At 37.5% G+C, this 22,574-nt stretch overlaps 1 long non-coding RNA gene and 1 pseudogene across 1 annotated transcript in view; both read right to left on the reverse strand.

Moving 5' to 3' along the window:
• The window catches only part of LOC147830674 (uncharacterized), a 72,506-nt gene that overhangs the window by 11,030 nt on the left and 38,902 nt on the right, over positions 1-22,574 (reverse strand). The gene's annotated exons all lie outside the window — the stretch shown is intronic.
• On the reverse strand, positions 8,893-9,741 carry LOC101715082 (eukaryotic translation initiation factor 2 subunit 2 pseudogene; annotated as a pseudogene).

The following is a 22,574-nucleotide window of genomic DNA, read 5'->3' on the forward strand; positions in this document are numbered from 1 at the left end:
ATATTTTTTCCTTTCCCTTTTTTCCCTTCCCTACCCCTCCCAATTCCCCTGGTCTTTTAGACCTTTTCTTCCTGTTACACAATATCAGTTACACATTTTTTAAATTACAATATTAAGATCTAGGGGCCATTACTACAGATTTTACAGAATTTAAAAGGATATAGAAAGCATATTACAAAAATCATTTTGAAATAAATTTGACAACCTCTAAGAAACACCTTGGAAGACATATTAATGAAACTAACTCTGGAGGAAATATAAAATTTGAATAGCACCTATGAAAGAAAGTATATTCCTAGCTTGAATACCTACCTATATGACAACAGCAGGCTCATAAACATTTTAACTGATAAGTTATATCAAACAATTAAAGCAGAAAAAAGAAGGAATATTTCTCCCCTCATTTTAGGAACTCAACATTGTGCTAATCCTAAAACTGGATAAAGATAATAGAAGAAAAAAGTATGAACATAGATAGAAATTTGTTTAACAAAACAAACTATTGGAAGTCAGATCTGGTAGGATGTAGAAAGTGGTTTTGTTATAGGGATGGCAGTGTTGGTTCAGCATTGGAAGGTCCACCCCCAAAAGTCATCATTTAAACAGAGGAAAGGAAAAGGCCATATGATCCTGTCAGTAGTTGGAGAAAAAGTATTGGACTAAATTCTACAGCTGTTCATGGTAAAAGCTATCAGGAGCCTAGAAGTAGAACAGAAACTTCTCAACAGATTAAAGACATGTACTCCATACGTCCAGTGAGAACGCCTTATATAAATGGAGAAGATGCAATGCTTTCTCCTTCAGGTGGGGAACAAGGGCAGATATGCTTACTCTTTATCTGTCCATTAAACTTTGAAACCTAGTCCCCACCAAAATAGTCTGGCAATAAAATGACATAACTAGGATAGGATTGGCATGGCAGAAGCAAAATCTTTATATGGAGATGAAATGATCATCTACAGAGAAAATACTAAGAAATCTCTAGGAGGCCCTAAAACTTGTACTTGAATTTAGCAGGATTAGAAAACACAAGGTATATATAAAAATTCAGGCCTGTGTATGCTTGCTATAAATGAAGAACTGGATATTGAAATTTAAAAATTATGTAGGAGTACAAAGGACCTAGAAAACTTAAAAACAAAAACAAAAATAAAAACAGTGTTGGAAGATGTTTAGTGCCTAATTTTAAGACTTCTTCTAAAGCTACAGTAATCAAGGCAATGTTGGTGTAAGGAAAGATATATAGATCATTTGAATAAAATAGAGAATCTAGAAATAGAACCACACATATATGGTCCACTGAGTTTTGAAAGATTATTTAACATTAGCATTTTATAGAATATAAACTCAATTCAAGAGTTGAGGAAGAGATAGTGTTTTCAGCAAATGGCACTAGAACACCTGGTATCCGTATATAAAAAATTAACCTCAACTCTTTTTTTCCATACATGAAAGTAACTTGAAGGGATCTATGAACCTAAATAAGAAAGCCTAAAAGTACAAAACTTTAAGAAGAAATTATAAGGGAAAATATTTATGAATTCAGGGTAGGCAAGAACTACCTAGGATACAAAAAAGTTGATGTATAAAAGAAAAAAATTGATAAATGGGATTCCTTCAAAATTTAGAACTTTAAATGACATCATTAAAATGAAAAGTATTTCTTAAATAGACCATATTTATAATACATATAACCTATGAGCAGAATATATAAAGAATTCTTAGAGCTCATTAATAGATAACCCAATTAAAAAGTAGACATAAGAAGATGATAAATAGCCAGTATAGCACAAGGAATGGTGTGCAACTCTAGAATCAGAAAAATACTAATCAGTACAATAATAAGATTGAATTATACACTCATTAGGGAGATGAAGTTAAAAGTTTTAAAAGCCTTGTCATGACTTTTTCTTTTTGTTGGATTCTCCCCCTTTGTGTTTAATTTGTCACGCCCAATGGATTCATTCGGCTGGGTTTCCTGGGGTTGTGATCCTCATTGTGTTTTCCTAGGGTATTGTTTAAAATTTTTTGGAGTGCTGGTTTGGTATTCATGAACTTCCTGAGGTGCTCTTTGTCATGAAAGTATCTTATTTCTCCATCAGTTTTGAAAGATAGTTTTGCAGGGTCCATCAATCTGGGTTGGAGGCTGTTTTCTTTCAGGGCTTGAAATACATCACTCCAAGCTCTTCTTGCCTTGAGGGTTTGCATTGAGAAGCCTGCTGTGATTCTGATGGGCTTTCCTTTGTATGTGATTTGTTTCTTTTCTCTCACTGCTTGTAGAATTTTGTTCTTCTGTTGGATTTCTGGAATCCTAACTATTATATGCCTATGTGTAGATTTTTTTTGATTAAGGCTAGTTGAAGTCCTATATGCCTCACTTATCTGTATGTCAAGTTCTTTTCCCCTCCTTGGGAAGTTTTCTGTCATCACTTCTGTGAAGAGTTTTTTTATGTCATCAGCACTCTCTCCTCTTTCTTCATTGACTCCAATCAGTCTTATGTCATTCTTCTTTGCATCATCTAGCAGCTGCTGGATTGATTTCTCATGTTCCCTTACACTTTTAAAGCAATTTTTCTTTTCCTCCTCACTAATTGCAATCTTATCTTCTGTATCTGAAATTCTGTCCTCCACATTGGTTCATTCTGATGAGCAAACTTTCGATGGAGTTTTTAATGTTCTGGAAATCTGTTTGCATCTGTTTTATGGATTCCATCTGTTTCCTATGTTGGGATTCCATCATGTTCCTCAGATCCTCTATTTTTTTATCTGTGTCCTCTCTAGATTTATTAATCATGTGTTGCACCATGAGCAAAATCTTTGCTGTTATCTGAGTAATTATATCTGATTTCATTTTTCCCAGATCCTCTTTTGTTGCCAGTTCAGAGAGTCCAAGTGGTTGAGTTATTCCATCTCGTTTCCCTTTGGGCTTGCTGTAGGTGATCTGGAAGTCTGTTTTTGAGACTTGTTTACATGTCTTCTCATTTCCACAGGAGGGGGTGCTTCTGGCACCCACACTGCTCACCTTCTCTGCCCTAGAAGCTTTGGATGGCAGCGGGGGAGCTTCCTTCCAGGTTCTGGGACCAGGTCAGCTTCTCTGGCCTAGGAGCTTGGGATGGTGGTGGGGGAGCTTCCTTCCAGGTGCTGGGACCAGGTCACCTTCTCTGCCCTAGGAGCCAGGGGTGGCAGCGGGGGAGCTTCCTTCCAGGTGCTGGGACTGGCAGAGCTTATCTGCCCTAGGAGCCTGGGATCCAGAGTAACTTTATATATATATATATATATATATATATATATATATATATATATATATATATGTACTGAGGATTGAATTCAGGACCTTGTGCTTTCGAGGCAGGCAGCAGAACCAAAGCTAAATCCCCGGCCCAAGAGTAACTTCTTGGACTGTGCTCAGGGACAGGGAAGCAGTAGAAAACTACCCCAGAGAGAACACAGTGAGCTCTGAAGGGGGAGGGGGCTCAGTCATTCTCATGAATGTGAAGGAGTGAGAACAGAGCTATTCTACAGAAAGTTTTTGTAGACTAAGGAGACATTTTACTGTACATGCTGGTGAGGGTGAGAAGAGGCCACAGATAGGTAATGTCTATCCTTGTGGCCATAATGTTGAGAATAAACATCTTTTTGGAGATAAAATTTTTGTGTGACTTGGGCTGGAGGGGAATCCATCCTCCTCTGAGAGAGAAGGATAAAGAGAAAGGCACTATGAGGGGAAGATGCCTCTGTAAGGATGGCTTGGTGAATGATTAACCTGACATCTATGAAAGAAAAGCAAGTTGGAGGAGAGATGGGACAAGAATACTGGCTCACCTTCCACTTACATGTAGGAGATGTCACCATGCACATAAACAGAATAATTCTCGAGTTTATCCAGTTGCTAGAGACCAAGCATGGTCCACTTGTGAGAGCATAAAATACCTGGGTATCACAGACCCAAGAAGTAGTTTATACTCAACACAGACTTCTCTGTGGACCTCTGCTGGGTACTCTTGAGAGAGACTGAGAGCAGGTTTTAACCCTAGAGAGACACTACCTCTAGGGGTGTGGGCATGCTTTTCTCAGACTCTTTTCTTCTTGTTAACCGTATGCTTCAACTGTTGGGGAAAAAGAAATACAGGAAATGTTCTCTCTTAGGACCCTGGAGCTTACCCACTGAGCCTTAGGGAAAATGAAAATGTAAAAATTTGTTCCTTTGGGAGAGAGATATGGAACTACCATTGGTTGGGATCAGTTAGATATCCTTTATGGCTAAGGAGTGGTAAGGTCACTGAGGAATCATCATCTCCAAGACTAAAGAATACAGGGTCCTCCTAAGGTTGAAACTAGAACCGGATTAGAGAAACCAATCTGGATGCCACTTTCGTGTCAGCAGATACTGAATATTAATTACCAAATTGTGCTGAGAGGAGAGAGAAAAAGTACAGAATGACATTTTCTTTAAAAAATTATTTTTTTATTCTTAAGTTCTTTTATTAGTACATTTTGGGTATACAATACATTTACATTTGTCATTGGATGCTTGTAACTGTACATGATGTATCTTAGTTCTTATTTTTTCCCCTTTACCATTATACACTTCACCCCCTCCACCCTTCCCCATTTACATAGACTTCATTTCAATTTTTTTTTCTCATATTTTTTCCTTTACTTTCTTTCCTTTCCCCTTTCCCTCCTACCACCCCTACCCCTTTGGACTTTTCTTCCTATTTCAAATTATCAATTATTCATTTTAATCATTTTAATCCTTAGTTACACTTTCAGTTTCTCATACTAGAGAAACTATTTGGTATTTACACATGTGTGTCCTATTTATTTCACTTAGGGGTATGGCCTCAGTATGCATCCATTTAGCTATAAATGACTCTAGTTTGTCATTCTTTATGGCTGAGTAGTACTCTATTTTATAAAAGAACCACATTTTCTTTATCCAGTTTCTGGTTGATGGGATCTTGGGCTGTTTCCAAGATTTAGCTATTACAGGCTGTGCCACTATACACATGGGTGAACATATATCATTGTGGTATGATTCTCTTAATTCTTTGGGGAAGATACCCAGCAGGGGAATAGCTGGGTCAAATGGGACCTCTAGTCCTAGTTCTTTGAGGTATCTCCATACTGATTTACACAGTGGTTGCACCAGGCTGCACTCCCACCAGCAATGGAGAAGGGTTCCTTTCTCCCCACCCCCCCACCAGCATTTGTTATCGGTTGATTTCTTAATAGCAGCCATTCTTTCTAGGGTGAGGTGGAATCTCAGGGTTGTTTTCATCTGCATCTCTGGAATGACCAGTAATGTTGAACATTTTTTCATATATTTATTTGCTACTTTTACTTCTTGTTCTGAGAAATGTCTGTTTCTTTCAGACACCCATTTTTGAATTGGGTCTTTGAATTTGGGGGCGGTCTAAGTTTTTTCAGTTCTTTACATATTCTAGATAGTACTCCTTTGTCTGAGGTACAGCTGCTAAATTTTTTTTCCCACATTGTAGGTTGTCTCTTAGCTCTGTTGGTGGTTTCTTTTGTAGTGCAGAAACTTTCTAACAAGATGAGATCCCAGTTGTTGATTCTTTATGCTAGTTCCTGTGCTGCTGAGGTTTTGTTCATGAAGTCTTTTCCTATGCCAATGTCTTCAAGAGTTCTACCTAACTTATCTCCCAGAAAGTTTAGTGTTTCCATCTTAATATTTAGATCTTTAATCCACTTTGATTTTAGTTTAGTGCATGGTGGTAGACATGGGTCTACTTTTAATCTTTGGCATGTTGAAATCCAGTTTTTCCAAGCCCATTTATTTAGTAGGCTATCTTTTCACCAATGAGGGTGGTTGGCTCCTCTGTCAAAGATGAGGTGGCTGAGTATGTATGGAGTTGTTTCTGCATCTTCTAATCTATTCCACTGCTCCTCAGGTCTGTTTCTTTGCCAGTACTATGCTGTTTTTATCACAGTAGCTTTGTAGTGTAGTTTCAAGTTGGGGATTGTGATACCCCCAGCCATGTGTCTGTTGCCTAGAATTGCTTTTGCTATTCTAGGTCTCTTCTGGTTCCAAATGAATGTTTGCATTGTTTTCTCTAGTTCTGTGAAGTATATTGTTGGAATTTCAATCAGCATTGCATGAAATCTATATAGTAGTTTTGGAAGTATGGCCATTTTCACTATATTGGTTCTTCCTACCAGGAGCAAGGGATGTCTTTCCATTTTCTTATATCCTCTTCGATCTCTTTTTTCAGAGTGCTATAGTTTTTAATGTAGAGGTCTTTTGCTTCCTTTGTTAGGTTGATTCCTAGATATCTCAGTTTTTTGGATGCTATTGTAAAAGGAATTGCTTCCCTAAATTCTCTCTCAGTGAGTCTTTTATTTGTGTACAAGAAGGCTACTGTTTTTTGAATGTTGACCTTGTATCCAGCTACTCTACTGAATCTGTCAATGAAGTCTAGAAGTCTTTTGACAGAATTTTTTGGGTCTTCTATGTAAAGTATCATATGATCAGCAAATAATGACAGTTTAACTTCTTCCTTTCCTATCTTTATTCCTTTTCTTTCTTTCTTTTTTCTAATTTCTATGGCTAATTTTTCCAGAACTATATTGAACAGGAGTGGTGATAGTGGGCATCCTTGTCTTGTTCCTGATTTTAGCATGAAAGTTTTCAGTTTTTGACCATTTAGTATAATGTTGGCTGTTAGTTTTTTATAGATAGCCTTAATCAGATTGAGATAAAGACCTTCTATTCCAATTTTCTGTTGGGTTTTTATCATGAATGGGTGTTGGATTTTGTCAAATGGCTTTTCTGCATCTATTGAGATGATCATAGGTTTTTTGTCCTTGACTTTGTTAATATATTGAATTACATTTATTGACTTGTGAATGTTCAATCCTCCTTGCATCCCTGGGATAAATCCAACTTGGTCAGGGTGTATGATCTTCTTGATGACCCTCTGTATTCTGTTTGCCAGAATCTTGTTGAGGATTTTTGCATCTATGTTCATTAGGGAGATTTCCCTTTTTGGGTTGGGTCTTTCCGTGGTTTTGGAATCAAGGTAACACTTGCTTCCAGGAATGAATTTGGAAGCCTTGCTTCCCTTTCAATTTCCTTGATGAGTTTAAAGAGTAATGGCAATGGTTCTTCTTTAAATGTCTTGAAGAATTCAGCAGTGAAGCCATCAGGTCCTGGGCTTTTCTTTGTTGGTAAAGTTTTTATTGCATTTTCAATTTCAGTCATTGTAATTGGGGTGTTTAGAAGTTCTATATCTTCTTCATTTAACTTGGGCAATTCATATGTATCTAGGAATCTATCCATTTCTTCTGTGTTTTCCATTTTATTAGAGTACAGTTTCTCCAAGTAGGTATTGGTGATCCTCTGAATTTCTGCTGGATCTGTTGTGGCTTCACCTTTTTCATTCTTAATTGCATGTATTTTTGCATTTTCTTTCCTTTTTTTGATAAGATTGGCTAAAGGTTTATCAATTTTATTTATTGTTTTGAAAAACCAACTCTTTGATTCATTGATTTTTTTTGTATCGTTCTCTTAGTCTCCTCTGCCTTGATTTCTGCTCTGATCTTTATAATTTCTTCTATTGTATGAGCTTTGGGTTTGTTATGGTCTTCTTTTTCTAGGAGTTTGAGGTTCTGCATTAGGTTATTTAACTGAGTTCTGTCTGTTTTGCTAATATGGGCATTCGTTGCTATGAATTTCCCTCACAGAGCTGCTTTCATTGTGTCCCATAGATTCCTGTGTGTTGTACTGGCATTATCGTTTACTTGTAGAAATGGTCTAATTTCTTCTTTAATTTCCTCTGTGACTCATTGGTTGTTCAGTAGGGTGTTATCCTGTTTCCATGTATTTGTGGGGGTTTTGCGGTGTCTTATGTTATTGATCTCCAATTTCATTCCACTATGGTCTGATAATAAAATAGTGCAATTTTATTGCATGATGGTCTGGCAACTTCAATTCTTTTACATTTACTTAGACATGTCCTATGAGGTAGCATGTGGTCTATTCTGGAGAATGACCCATTTGTAGCTGAAAAGAATGCATATTCTTATTTTGTGGGGTGGAACACTCTGTAAAAATATATTAAGTCCATTTGTTCAATAGCTTGGTTCAGTTTTTCGTTGTGATTTTTTTGTCTAGATGACCTGTCTATTTGTGATAGTAGGGTATTGAGGTCCCCCACTACAATTGTGATACTGCTTATTTGGTTTTTCATGTCCATTAATATTTGTTTTGTATAGTTGGGGACATTCATATTTGGTGCATATATATTTACAATTGTCATCTCTTCATCTTGGATTGTTCCCTTCACAAGGATGTAGTGATCATCTTTGTCTCTCTTAATTACTTTTGGTTTGAAATCTACTTTGTCTGCAGATAAAATTACTACCCCTGCTTTTTTCTAGGTTCTTGTGGTGTGACAAACTCTTTTCCATCCTTTTACTTTCAGTCTATGAATTCCTTTTTTTTTTGAAAGAATCACTGTTATAATAACTTTAATTTATCTTGCGTTTTACAGAAGTCTATGAATGATTTTTCAAAAGCACCTCCATACCCCATCTTGTTTCTCTGACAGTTGTTAAAACAGGCAATAAGTATGTCAACAGCTTGAGCATTGGCAAGGATTTCAGATCAACCAACCACTCGCCAAAGAACTTGGCAGTTTTTCTACCTTGTTTTTAATACAATGATGTGTCCACTCTGATGGTAAACCTGTCCAGCCAATTCCTCAGAACACGCTTTGCAAAATCAGTGGTGATTAGTAAATTAGTTTTGGCATGGACCTGTGCTTGCTTGCCTGTGACAGCCTGGAAGCCAGTTTTGATACTGGCAACAGAGCATTGAGAATGACATGTTTCACACTGTAAGAAATAGAACTGGGTGTCCTTCTGCAGAATTCTGTCCAGTGATCAGCATGTGTGACAAGTGACATATTTCTTGATATATCTTCTTAGGACATTTTCTATCTGTTTCTGTTGGAATCTTCCTTTAATTACAAGTTGGTTACTACCATCTATAGAACCATTTGTACCCAATTCTGCCAATAAAAATGCAAGAAGATGTTTGGGCTGATGATGTAATAGTTTACAGGTATCTTTAAAGTTGACAAAAGAAGTTTTCTTGGTTCCTACTCGGACGACCTGTGGAGGTTTCATGACAAATTTTCTTTTTTCTCCAGCAACCATATTTGGATTCTTTTCCCTCATGATGTTGAACACTCGGCTCAGTAGCTCTTCATATGTGTAGTCTCTCCCTGAGCCTGCCCAAGCAGGGCCTGTCTGGTTACTGAATGAGATACCATCATCTTTTTTGCTGCCTTCATCTTCTAAAGCTTCTTCTTTTTCTAGTATTTCATCCTCATCTGGGAACTTGACATTCTTCTTTTTCTTCTTTTTATTGCCAAGCATAATATCAAGGTCATCCTCTGGTTCAGCTGGCTCTTGGATATCACTTTCAATCTTAAGATCCTTTATATCCTCTTCAGCTTCATCAATATCAAATATCTTTATTGTTTTTTTCTTTTTCTTTTCATTAAAGAAATTTAAGTCATCTAGATCATCAGAAGCATCTTTCTTCTTACTGTCCTCTTCATCAGCTTCCACATCTTTGTCTTCAGTTGGTTCTGGCTCCACTTCTTTTGTTTTTGAGGGCTGGGTTTCTTCTGTCTGGGCATCCCCTTCCTCATTGAACATAAAGGGCTTCTTCTTCTTCTTTTTCTTCTTGCTCATAGTAGGATCAAAAATCATCAGGCAGGCACTTGATAGAGCAGAAAGTAAAGTCTTTTTGTTGTTGTTTTATGAGCAGGGTCTCACCATGTAGTTAGGCTGGTTTTAAACTCACCATGTCTGGCCTTGAACTCAATGATCCTTCTGCCTCTGCCTTCCCAGTGCTGGGATTATAGGCATGTGCCACCACGCCAGAGTACTCTTTAAATTGAACAGAATTGGATTCAGATCCCAAATATTTTATTCCTCTATGAATTCCTTTTTGAGTTAGGTGTGCTTCTTGTATACAGCATATTGTTGGATTTTGGTTCTTAATCCATTCTGCCAGTCTATTTCTTTTGATTGGTGAATTGAGGCCATTAACATTGATGATTATAATTGATAGATATTGATTCTTCCCTGTCATGATGTTTTACTTTTGTTGGCTCTTTTATTTATTTTTCTCCCTTTCCCTTTAGTTTCTTACCTTGCCTGGTGGCTTCCCTTTGTTGGGCCTCATGGAGTTGTGACCTTCATTGTTTTTTTCTAGGATATTGTTTAAAATTTCTTGTAGTGCTGGTTTGGTGTTCATGAAATTTCTCAGGTGTTCTTTGTAGTGAAAGTATCTAATTTCCCCATCAGTTTTGAAAGATAATTTTGCAGGATACAACAGTCTAGGTTTGAATTTATTTTCTTTTATGGCTTGAAATACTTCACTTCAGGCTCTGCTTGACTTGAGTGTTTGTGTTGAGAAGTCTGCTGTGATTCTAAAGGGCTTTCCTTTGTAGGTGATTTGTTTCTTTTCTCTAACTACTTGTAGGAATTTATTCTTCTGTTAGGTTTCTGGTTTCTTGACTATTATATGTCTAGGTGTAGATTTTTTTTGATTGTGGCTAGGTGCAGTTCTATATGCCTCACTTATCTGTATGTCCAATTCTCTACCTCTGTTTGGGAAGTTTTCTAGTATTACTTCTGTGAACAATTTTTTAATGTCAGTTGTACTTTCTCCTGTTTTTTCATGGACTCCTATCAGTCTTATGTTATTCTTCTTTGCAATGTCTAGCAGCTGCTGGATTTACTTCTCATTGCCCCTTACTATTTTAAGAAATCTTTGTTTTCATTGTTCTTAATCATGATCCTGTCTTCTATATCTGATATTCTGTCTTCAAATTCCCTTAATAGGCTGTGAATACTTTCAGTGGAGCTTTTAATCTTCTGAATATCTGTTTGAATCTGTTTCATGGATTCTATTTCTTTCTTATGTTCAGTGATCATAGTTTCCATTTCTTCCTTATGCTGGGCATTCACAGCTTCCAGAATGGCTCTGAGCTCATCTATTTTTTTTTTTATCAGTTTCTGGTCTAGATCCTCTAATCATGTCTTTCATTCTGCTCACCATCTCTGTAGTTATCTGGGAGATTATTTCTGCTTTGAATTTTTCTAGAGCCTCATTCATCTGTTTTGTTACTTCCAGCGCTATCAGTTCAGGGTGTCCAGTTGGTTGATTATCAGACTTTTCCGCACATTTCTCCTAGAGTTTACCCTTGGTGGGGCAGAAGTCTGAGTTTGTGCCTTGCTTAAATGTCTTCTCATTTTTGTTTTTGGTACTGTCCTTGGTTTAATTCCTGGGTTGATACTTCAAAGTTGCTTATTGTAAGTATCTTTGTTGCTTGTAATTAGAACCCTTATGGAATGATTGCTTCTCAGAGGTGTCTTCCAGATATAGCTGGTCTTTAGGTTTTGAGTCTCTAATGACTCTGAGACTATCTCATTTTCATTATACCAGGAAGGACCACTGACTAGATCAATAACAACACCTTAGCCCAAGTGATACAACCAGAAACACCGTTGCATCAAGTATATCTTAGAAAATGACATTTTGTGGTAGTTACTAATCTATCACCTTTATCTGTGTGAATTAAATCAAAATCGAGGACCAACCCAACAGATTTAAATAGTGAATAAACTGTTTGATATAGCAACATTACCCTTTGGGATGGGGAGATAGAAGGAGCTGGGGAGGGAGGGATATAGTTAGAAGGATAGGGGAAGGTAAGCAGTGAGGCCAGAGGACAAGGGCGAAAGAAAAAGAGAAGAAAAGAAAAAGAAGAAATCCAAATTATAGCCAGAACAGGGACAAAAAGGGACATGAAAAACAATGTGGGATAGCAAGAGAGTGAGTGTGAGAGAGGCGGAATGGAAAGAGAAAAGAAAGAAGGAAAAAAAGAAGAAAGGAAACAGAAAAATTTGTAAAGAGTATGAAAAAAATTAAAAATAATAGAAAAAGGAAGCAAACGAATAGTACTAATTTTGGAAATAAAAAATAAAAATGAAAATAAAAGGCCACCTTCAGGGTATGTCTCTGCTGTCACAATAGACAACGTGCATAGCAGTGTGCAGATATAAGTCAATGAGTCTCAGCAAGCCTGTGGCAGACCTGTGAGATTCAGGCAGATTTCTGGCTGCAAGTCCCAAGTTGAGCTCCCTGTCCTCCTGTAGGGTTGAACTCTGCAAGGCTCTCTTGCAGGTTCAAGCTGCCCTTCCCCTGAAGATAGTCCAGGTTCCAATGGGAGGTGATCATTCCTCCAACTTACCCAGTGTGGTGGTCTGATGGTCTGGTGTCCCCTGTGTCTTTGTAGTGTGGAGCCAGGTGGCGGTACAGCCAAGAGGCAGAAGAGTGGGGGTGAGTGGGGGGATGGTCCTGCAGGTCCCCATGCGGCTAAGTGGATCACTGCTGTGGGCACAAGCTGGATGGGGCTGGTTCCCCGTGACCCAGTACCTCTCTCAGGAATCTGCAGATGTGCCTGGCATGAGCTAGATCTAAAAATTTCATTTGTACATGTTTGAAGTTCATGTAGTTTACAATTGTATTGGAGAATGGTTACATAGATAAGCCCTTAGCCAGATTCAGAGAGAGAGAGAGAGAGAGAGAGAGAGAGAGAGAGAGAGACTCACATCAGTGCAACAAGAAATGAAAAATTTGAAATCACAATAAACACTGTCAAAATGCAGAAAGACATTTTCTGAGGGGCAGATTTAATAGGACAGATCTAAAACTGAGGGTAGAACAAGAGATTAAGAAAATTCTTCAAAACCAGAAGCAAGCACAGAAGAATAAGCACAAATACAATGCAACACTTGAATAAGTTTTTATGCAATCAAGATATTAAGATAGTCAAAGCAACAATAAAACCCAAGCCTTGCTCTCCTCCTATCGTAGGCTGATTCAACCCTTCCAGAACTCTTTCATTCTGTCAGTTTAACGGAAGTAAAAGCATATCTATTTTCACTCATAAATACTATATATTTCAGTTTCTAATATCCTACAAATTATATCAACTATTAAATACAAAGATGCAAATAAAGAAAAACATCTCATTAATGAGATATAAAGCAATCAATAGAGCTAGATTCAGAGACAATCTATGTATTAGTACTAACAGGTTAAGAAATTTCTGTTTTGTTTTGTTTTTATAGTTATTTTTATTAGTGTATGTTAATTGAACATATAAATGAGTTTCCTACTGACATATTTGTACATCCCATGTAAAATACTTTTTTTTTTTTTGGTACTGGGGATCGAGCTTGGGTCCTTGCACTTGTGCAGCAGGTGGCAAAACCACTGAGCTAAATCCCCGGCCCTCCATGTAAAATACTTTACCCATCACCATCCCATTACTTATTATCCCCTTGGTCTTCCTTCCCCTGATTCTCCTCCTCTTTTCTAATAATATCACTTCTATTTTTTTCTCATCTCTCTTAAATTTTTCTCCTGGGATTCTCACGTGAGAATAAATATGTGAGATTTGACTTTCTGAGTCTGGCTTATTTCACTTAACACCATCATCGCCAGTCTTATCATTTTCCAGAAAATGATATTATTTCATTTTGACTGAAAAATACTCCACTTTTCTTATGGTACATTTTCTTTATCAACTCATTTCTTGATAGGCACCCGGGCTGTTTGCATAGTGTAACCATTGTGAATTGTGCTGCAACAAATATGGGTACGCAGGTATCATTATATTATGCAGACTTTAATTATTTTGGTAATATTCCTTGTGTGGTATAGCTGGATCAAATGGTAGGTCTATTTTTAGTTGTTTGAGGAACCTCCATAATGATTTCCTTAATACTTGTACTAATTTACATTCTCACCAACAACGTAGAGCACTTCCTTTTTCCTCACATCCTTCCTAGTATTTATCATTTCTTTTCATTCTTTTCAAAAAATTATGACATAAGTAAATTTCTCACACAGCATAGGTGAAATGATAAATATATAATACAAATAAAGTTATGAAAATTAAATTTCCCTTTTTGCGGGTACTACACGATTTTATAGTTTTACTAGAGGTTTGTACCACATTTTATACTTGCATCTCTGTAAAATCATGATTAAGATAGTATAGAAATTTTACATTTTGGTGGAAACCTGGGTATATAGAAGGCTTCAATTAAATATGAAAACAGAAATGATAGTAGTAGATTTCATTTTACCTACAAAAATGAAGGCCTATAATATGGTTTGTTGAAGTAGCTATGGAAAAGATGTTGAATTATTTTTTGAACAACAGTAATTACAGGTGTTAATGCAACATGCTATGAAATGAAATTATGCTAATGTACTTTTTAAAAAGAAAAATCTTAGCAACCAAACATGAATTCTAATTTGGCATTTTCTATAACTGTACATATCCCAAAATAACTAATACTTTTTTACAGAGCATAAGTCAAACTTTTGCTGGCATTTCATTATGGTCCTAAGAAATGGTTAAAAGAGACATTTAGTACACCAAATCTGAAAGAGTTCATAATTCTGATTTATATCATGAAAGGCAATCAATTTCCATTTAAAGCCATTTCTAGTGATGAAATTACTTAAAAACATATACATTTGTTCTGATGGTACACATTTTGGTGATAGTAATTATTTTAATGTAATGTTCAAAAAATGGTACAGCTGTCTGCTTTTGCTTGAAATACCTGATTAACATCATTATTTATATATGTAGACAATTACTAAAGGCTCTCAGAGACAAGGTTCCCACACATACAACAAATTCAAGATTTCCTAGATTAAAATAATTATTAATTAATTTTTAAAGTTTGAGTTATATTTAATATCAAAATTAGGACAAGAAACAAATCTACTTCTTCAGTTTTACTAGTGTAAATTAAGAGAATATCATCAAAGTTTAGGCTCCCTGTAGCACATAATTTATCCATAAAGGAGATGTGATTCATTTTTTTGTATCCTTAAAGCTGGCCATTCTGATTGTGGGAAAGGCACTCTCAAAGTAGTTTTAATTTGCATTTCCTTGATGTCTAAAGATGCTGATAATTTTTTAAATGTACTTACTGGTAATTTGTTTTTCTGAGAACAAATGTGAACAAATGTTCATTTGCCCAATTTATTCACTCAGTTTATATTTTGTATTAATTTTTTGTGTTTTTAAAGATATGTTCTGGGTAATAAACATCCATCAGAGAAAACAGCAAGATATAGTTCAAAACATCCCCCAGTAGTCCATTGAATTTCAGTGGTACCCATTGTAAAGTCTCTATTTTTAACTCTAATTTTATTTAAATCTTTTTTCTTTTTGTTTAAAATGAGCAATTTAGTTTTTTACAGAAAGTCATTTTTCCTCCTAAACAATCCTTGACTTGATTTATTAAATCAAATTAAAGCAAAACTTTAGCCACAAACTACATCCATCTTCACTTGTGAATTTCTCAGTGTCCAGTTGAGAGCAGCTCTATAATAGGCAAAACCCAATTCTTTCCCTAGGAGTTCTTGGCCAGCTGGTGATGAGATGTAGAACTTGAATAGATACAACCATAACAAGTAGTTAAACTAGAACCCAATATCATGTGTGTTGTGATTTTTCTCTGTAATGATTGGAAAGGGAAAAAGGTATCATTCATGACCTGAAGAGACTAAACTCACATGTAGAACACAAGTTGAGGCCTGTTATGTTTTCTTTTCAATATTTGTTTTTTCCTGTTAAGAGCTAAGCACTTTTGTAACTTTTGGAGGGATGAATGGATAATAGATAGAAGGATGATTGGAATCAAGGATTTTGGAACTATGGAGTTCAGTTTTTTTTTTTTTGGTACTGGGATGGAACTCGGGTCCTTGTGCTTGCCAAAGCAGGCGGCAGAACCACTGAACTAAATCCCTGGCCCCTGGAGTTCATGTATTGCAAGAACATTCCGTTCTTATAAGAAAATCCTTGCTCTGAAAGTTAGTGAGTTCCCTTAACGTGATAGTATTGTGAGGCAGAAGTCAGACCCACTTGGAAGGAATATTGCAAAGCAAATTTAAGTATCATTTAAAGTACTAGATGAAATTTAAGATTTCTTCCAAAATTTGAGAGCCTAGAAATCTGGAGGAGTTACTTCTCAGGACCTAAAAAAAAGCTTCCCCCAATTTGAAGGCAGATGCCAGCTGTGGCTGCCTTTGAGAAGCTCACACTGCACGAAAATTAGAGTACTATAGGGAGAAAATCTTGCATAAGAAGCTGTTGGATGAATTGGTGGCTGTCTGTAATCTGAGAGTTGGGTATGGATTGTTCAAATAACAGGATAATCTCTGGGTAGATGTGGCTTGGAGGTCTTAAAGGGTGCATGGTGAGGTTTTTGGAAGAGGAAAATCTCTTTTCTCTCTTTTTTCTGTCATTTTTGATGATTAAATTAGGTTGTGAGGGCAGGATTCTGGGACACATCTTCAGCTTTCAGGTAGGACCAGTGCATTCCCTTGGAGCAGAAGGGAAAACACATTTGTCCTAGAGCTGCTGCCCTTCCACGATGCAGCCTTACGTTCTGGTCTTGGCCTCTCTTATTGCTTGCACAGCTTGCGGTAACTGCTTCTGAAATATAATGAAAGGGAATTGGGGGAGGCAGAATTTCCACCTGGTTGGACCTTAGGTGTCTTTCCTTCCATGCCAGGTACTGCTAAGATTCAGAAGGGAACCAGAACCTCTCCAACCGCTATATCAATAGGAAGGAGAACATTTCTATGTGGTATTCTGAAGATTGTATTTAAATATTTACACTCTTGTGGACTTGAGGAAGAAAAACAGTCTGCCTGTAAGCATGGGACCACTAGTTGAGACTTCTGAGTTTCAGAATCTGAGAACTTTGAATGCAGCATACATGAGGATTAAGTCAGCTTGGGGAAGAGACACATTGTATTGTAGCTTATTTACCTACCTAACTGCCTATGGCACAGGCTGATGATGGCCCGGTGAGTCAGCATTTGCCAGAGACTAGAAGAATAGAAGTGAAGCTCCCTGCATGTGCAGGCTGATGAGTGGGGTGAGAGTGTGATGCCAAAAAAAGAGGCAGATTCAGTGTCCCAGAACTTCCTTTGAACACAGAATAATGCAACTATATGTAATCTCAGCTTTTTTCTACTGATCTGAAACATCTGGGGGAGTTTGTTTTACATCTGGAATACACACTTTCATATTTCCAAGTTTTCTCACACTAATAGAAGAACAAGAATGAACACCCAGTTACTGGATAAGGATATGATCCCCAGAGAAGCTAAAACACAATTTTCAAGAAGTTACAGCTGGAAGGAATCTTAGAGAAAACAGAACAATCAAATAATTTCTTTTCAACAGGTGGATAAGCTGAGGCCCAGACGGGGAAAGGGTTGTCTCACCACACCATTGTTAATACATGAGCTGGAGTTTCTCATTTTTAATTCACTGTTATTTTGACACAGGGTAGGAAATAGAGAATAGTTCTTATCTTTCTAGACAAAGTACCTGCATTGACTTTCATTGTCTTGTGAAAACTTTCACCCCCTAGTGACTAAGGAGTTGGGGATAGAGCCTAGGACAATCCCAGAACACATAGTGTTATCTTTGGTCAATCCAGTGAAATTGTATTGCATTTTATTTCTCTCCCCAACTGCCTCTATCACAGGCTGATATCTCAGTGAATCCGCCTTTCCCAGAGAACAGAAGACCATATGTGAGTCCTACTGCAAGTGTAGATCAGATGGTGGGCAAGGGCATGCTGGAAAAGAAGTTCACAGTCCGTGAAGTGGAAGAGAGAAGGTGTCAGCACCCAGGCAATCTCCCCTGAACACTTTGGCATGGAGCCCAGGAATGGTGGAACAGGGACGTGCACTAAGAAGTTGGTCCTTTATATGTTTTTAAGGCCAAAGGAGTTGAAGATAAATGCTCCCTCATTTATTCAATCATTCACTCATGCTTCTGTAACATACTTATTATCCCTATAAACACAGTTAGACTAGGAGGTTAGGGAAAGGAGGAAGAAACCATGAACAAACAGCTTTGCCTTCAAGGATCTTGACATCTGGGGTGCACAGGTGCATCCTACATTCTCCAGCATATCATTGCTCACCAACCCTTGGGTTCAGCCTTCATTCAGGGATGATTGTGTCTCATACCTTACTCTGGAGACAAGCATGGAATAGAGGTGGAGGAGAAAAGAGGCTTTGGGAGCCTGGAAGCTAGAGACCCTTAGTTTTAGAACATGTTCTAGAACTACAGAGCCTGGATTTCAGTCTTGAGTCTGCCTTTGATTGGCCTTAGCCTAGGCCTTTGGCAGTTTCTTAACTTCTTTCAAAGTCTATTTTTTTCAAATGAGAGTAATTGCATAAGAGTATTCAGTGATTACCATGTAGCTTCACTCAGTCCTGGCTGAACACACTGATCAAGCAGTGGTCACACACTAGGTAGAGGTACAGAAGGATCTTCATCTTTCCCTAACAGCCAGGACACTGTGCCATACTTGTGGGCTGCAGTCAGATCATGAGCTCTAGGGCCAAGGTGCTAGGTCAAGTCTTGCTGCTACCACTATTACCTGTAGGATTTTGGGCAATGAAACACCCCAGTTTGCCTGCCAGATGGGACATTAGTAGTACCTATTATTTGGATAAGTAATTTTCGGTGCTGAGAAAAGAAATTTGTATTTACTTAATGTTGTAAGGTCTTTTTTATTAGCAATATTATTTTATCCAATCTAATTTCTTTCCCAGTATGTGAACTTTGTATGCAATTCATAACTTATGAAATTTATGTTTGCTGTACTGTAATTTTTAGTTCTCTTCACAGTCTTAGGCACATAATATTAGTCAGATGACTGGAGACTTTCTGCAGGAAGTGAATGTGAGGCTGGGCTGAGAAGGATGTATTAGATTTAGGCTGCAGAAGAGACAAAGTGGAGACATGGTAAGAAGGGACTCCCTCAGGTGGATTTTGTAAGTTTTAAGATAATTGAACTGCACGGGAAGTGTAGTTCCACACTAAAGAGTTAACTGAGTTAAGCTGAGATACAAGGACTACACCTTTCCCTTCTATATATTTACCTGATTACATAGGTCAGGCATGAGAATGATGGAGTTTGGGGAGAACCTGGCATCCTTGGTCTTTGCTATACTTTTCCTGATATTCTCATTTTGAAGAGCCTAGGCAGAATATGGCACATGGATCTTGGGAGAAAGGCAGGTATAACCAGTGGGTATTGAGTCCAATGGTAGACTGAGCCAGCTGAAAGAGTTGTGGAGCAGGGAGATCACCATTTGCAACATTGTGGGGACTCTTAGAATTTGTGTAATGGCCTCCTGGAGTCACAGCCAAGATGTGGTAAGTGACCAAATCAGCAAACCCCTGAGGTCCTTTCCACTAGTGCTTTCTATGACCAATGTGGCTGCATCCTCTTTCTCTCCATGATGGTGTGGGGCCATGGAGGTGGTCTTGTGGTTGGTTCAGGATCAGCCTATGATGGACTAGCCCTCTCTGTCCATTAAAATCTGATGGTGGTGACCATTCAGTACTACCTGGGAATCTGGGGATTCTTCAGGTAAGACATGGGACTCTTCCCTCTACACTTTAGCTTCTGTGTTGATTTTTTACTTTGATATAACAAAGTACCCAAGACTGAATATTTATTTTCAAAAAAAAAGTTATTTAGTTCATTCCATCATCAGGTGGTTTCATCTGATTGCTGTTTGGTGACACCTTCTCTGGCTGGGTTGCAACTTGGTGGAAATCATAAAGGGAACCTTCAGCATACAGAATAGGTCATAAGAAGTCAGAGAGCAGGATCTGGGATCATCTTTATTTTGTAGGAAGATCATCTTTATCATGTACAGCAACTCACTCTTTGGGGAGCTCTTGAGCATCTCATGACCTCTATATTAATGTCGTCTAAGGACAGCAGCCCCAATAATCTAATCACCTTTCACTAGGCCTCACCTTTTACAGGTTCTATCAACTCTTCATACTGGCACAATAGGGATCAAGGCTTCAGCACATGAACCCTTGTGGGAAAAGTCATATGTAAACCAAACCATATGAGCTGCCACAGCAAAGATATGAAGTCCCAGCTGTAATCATGCCATCCAGCAAAGTGTCTTTCCTGTTTCTTTATAATACATTCAGTTTTGCTCTGTTTTCTTTTCCATATTTGTATTTTGCTGTCAAGATCTAGGTATTTTGGGAAATGTTGGAAGGATGAAAAGATATTAGACAGGGACAGGTGAGAGCTCTAGGTAGAGTTAGATAAGTGACCAGGCCCTTTAAGAAGTAGAGGAGACATGGCCTCTGGATCACAGCAAAGAATGAAGCTGACAGCCTTGTAAATTATTTGTGTTTGTGTTATCTACCACCCTCTCCTTAAATTTCCCTTCTAGTAGGTCACTTCCACAAAAGGAGTTGCTAAACTAGTCACTGGAAAATTCCCCTATAGCCAGCCACCAAACCTAGCCCCTAGTAATAAGAACAATAACCAATGAAGTAGGAACCCTCGGATTAGGTTGGCGTGGAGTTCCTACCAGAAAAGTGGACTGCAGCCCCACATTCCTTGGTATCTCAGCCCTGAGCTCTGCTTTTTACCATTTCTTCTTGCAATACCTATAAAACTTACTTTTGGTATACCTAAATTTACATTTGCTTTGCACTGGTCTTTTCTGATTCCTCTTTTTTATGTTGTAGAGAGAAACAAGTCTAGCTAGGCAGAGTTTGAGGATCCCTAGACCCCAGATGCACCTGACATAACAGATGGATAAATACAGCCACGGATTTTGGAATGATATGTCCATGTGTTGTAAGAACAAACTATCGAAAAAATCCCTGGTCTGAAAGTTAGTGTGTTCCTTGAACCTGATTTTATTTTATTTTTTATTTTTTAAATTTATATATATATATATATATATATATATATATATTTATTTATTGGTACATTTTAGGTATAAAATACATTTACCTTTATCATGGGGTGTTTGTACGAGAACATGATGTATCTTAGTTCTTATTTTTTCTCCCATTACCTGTGCACCCTTCACCCCCTCCACCCTTCCCTATTTACACAAACTTTGATTCCATTTTTTTCTTTCTCATAATTTTTCCTTTCCCTTCCTCCCTTTCCCCTTCCCCTCGCACCATCCCCAAACACTTGGACCTTTTCCTATTTCAAATTATCAAATTAAATTAAATTATTTAAATCATTTTCATCCTTATTTACATTTTAAATTTCTCACACTAGAGAAACTATTTGGTATTTACACGTGTGTCCTATTTATTTCACTTAAGAGTATGACCTCAATATGCATCCATTTAGCTATAAATGTCTCTAGTTTCTCATTCTTTATGGCTGAGTAGTACTCCAGTTTATAAAAAAAACCACATCTTCTTTATCCAGTTTCCAGTCTATGGGCACTTCAGTTGTTTCTAAGCTTTAGATATTACAAACTGTGCCACTATAAACATAGGTGCACATATATCACTGTGGTATGATTCTTTTAATTCTTTGGGGAAGATTCCCAGTAGGGGAATAGCTGGGTCAAATGGGACCTGTAGTCCTAGTTCTTTGAGGTATCCCCATGCTGATTTCCAGTAATTCCTTTTACAACAGCATCTAAAAAATGAAATATGTAGGAATCAACCGAACAAAAGAAGCAAAAGACCTCTGCACTGAAAACTACAGCTCTCTGAAAAAGGAGATCAAAGAGAATATAAGAAAATGGAAAGATATCCCTTGTTCCTGGGTAGGAAGAACCAATATAGTGAAAACGGTCATACTTCCAAAAGTACTATATAGATTTAATGCAATGCCAATTGAAATACCAACAATATACTTCACAGAACTAGAGAAAACAATCCAAAGTTTTATTTGGAAGCAGAAGAAGCCTAGAATAACAAAAGCAATTCTAGGTAATAGAGACATGGCTGGGGGTGTCACAATCCCCAACTTGAAGCTATACTACAAGGCTACTGTGATAAAAACAGCATGGTACTGGCAAAGAAACAGGCCTGAAGATCAGTGGAATAGATTAGAAGATGCAGAAACAACTCCAGACACACTCAGCCACCTCATCTTTGACAAGGGAGCCAATCACCCTCATTGGTGGAAAGATAGCCTACTTAATAAATGGATTTGGAAAAACTGGATTTCAACCTGCTAAAGATTAAAACTAGACCCATACCTACCACCACACACTAAACTAAGATCAAAGTGGATTAAAGATCTAAATATTAAGAGAGAAACACTAAACTTGCTGGAAGATAAGTTAGGTAGAACTCTTGATGACATTGGCATAGGAAAAGACTTTATGAACAAATCTTCAGGAGCACGGGAGCTAGCACAAAGAATCAACAACCAGGATCTCATTGTATTAAAAAGCTTCTGCACTGCCAGAGAAACTACCAACAGAGCTAAGAGACAACCTACAATGTAGGAAGAAATTTTTAGCAGCTGTACCTCAGACAAAGGTGTACTATTGAGAATATATAAAGAACTGAAAAAAATTAGACCCCCCAAATTCAAAGACCCAATTCAAAAATGGCATCCAAAATGAACAGACATTTCTCAAAGAAGTAAAAACAGCAAAT

The sequence above is a fragment of the Heterocephalus glaber genome, unplaced genomic scaffold, assembly GCF_053883595.1.
Source record: "Heterocephalus glaber isolate CG9 unplaced genomic scaffold, H.glaber_assembly_v1.0 deba00000071, whole genome shotgun sequence".
NCBI lineage: Eukaryota > Metazoa > Chordata > Mammalia > Rodentia > Bathyergidae > Heterocephalus > Heterocephalus glaber.